Source organism: Mandrillus leucophaeus, unplaced genomic scaffold, assembly GCF_000951045.1.
Source record: "Mandrillus leucophaeus isolate KB7577 unplaced genomic scaffold, Mleu.le_1.0 Scaffold358, whole genome shotgun sequence".
NCBI classification, from domain to species: Eukaryota; Metazoa; Chordata; class Mammalia; order Primates; family Cercopithecidae; genus Mandrillus; species Mandrillus leucophaeus.
In genome coordinates this window covers 1799907-1801491 of record NW_012103787.1, presented here as the reverse complement: position 1 = coordinate 1801491, position 1585 = coordinate 1799907, and positions in this window count along the sequence as shown.

Genomic DNA, 1585 nt, shown 5'->3' with positions numbered 1-1585 from the left:
GTTTTTAGTCAACTGTGGCTAGGCTCTGAGGAACCACCAGTTCTCATAGAAGCATCTCAGAATGGCCAGAGATGTTGGCCATTCTCTTTTCTGGTCTACTTTTTATTGTAGGTTGTGGAAGCCTATACTTTTAAAAGACAGATTATTAAAAAGTTACAGGAAGGGTCTAGAAAAGGAGAAATGGAACTATAATTTTATAAATGTGTACCATAAAATAGAGGAAATTTTTTTAAAAAACTTGATTGATTCAAATAGAGTACATTGTAATGTATTTGCAGGAACCAATTTAGTCACATTAGCATAACTTTGTGACTCTACATCTTATTTTATTATGTAATCAGAAGATTCATCCAACCTAGTCACAATACTAGTATCAAGATATAAAACAGATAAAATATTGAAAATTTCATGTGATTTAGTCAAATACACTGGCTAATATTACAATGTGTACATTATTGCTTAACAAATAAATCAAAGTTAAAGTCGTTAATATTACCAGTCATTGATAATCAACGTATCCATTCAACATAAGTTAATGTGAACATACTACATTCCAGGAACAAATCTAGAAACCGAGAATATATCAGTAAAAAAAAAAAACTGAGAATATTGTAGCAAAATGTTACTATTCATTAATCTTATCTACTCTAAACATTCTTATTTCTATTAAAATATTATAGTTGTATTTTTACTTATTAATATACTTATGCTCTTATTAATCACTAAATATGTTATTCTGGTGCAGCAAAATCATTCAAATTCTTAGAATAGATACATACCTATAACAGATAAAAATGAAAACCAGTGGTCTTAAGAGTTGATAGTACTAGCAGATTTTTTTTATGAGGTAAGTGGTAAAAATTTTAGGAACATGGGCTGCCACACTGGATTTGATACCACCTAACTCTGAATCTTTGAAAACATTATGTTTCATATAAACATAAGGTCTTGAGCATTCATCTCGAAATATCAAATATCAACACTATTGTACAATGTTTGTATTTTTAATGAAATGTATTCCTAATGATAAATTTTAAGGCTTTATTTTGGCAATGATAAATATGATGCATTTTGTCAAATGTGTTTTTGATTTTTCTCGTGAGGAACATCTGTTTGTTCTCTTACTAGACCCACGAAATATATTAAAATATTTTCCTATATCGAACTATCTTTCCATTCTTGGTTAAAGCGGTATTCTTGAAATGTGGTGCTGTTCTTGCACTATCGAGGTACACTAGTTGATTTGCTATTTTCTTTCGTTTTAGAATTATAGTATCAGAAAGGATAGACTTTCTCTCTGTATCTATTTCACAGGACCATTTAAATATTATGCCTATTGCTTTTAAAGTTTCAAATACTGTCCCAATGAATTTTTAAAAGGAATTTATCTGAATATGTATATTCTTTAATGAGATTTTTATCTTATATGGTACATAAAATTTTAATTCAATTTTGTAACAATGGACATCTTGATTAATAATAATTGTATGTGATTTGTCTATTAAATTATATTTATATAGAAACACGCAGTTTTAAGTTAATTTTTGGGAGGAATCTCAAGTGTATTTGTATATGTTGTTTGGAG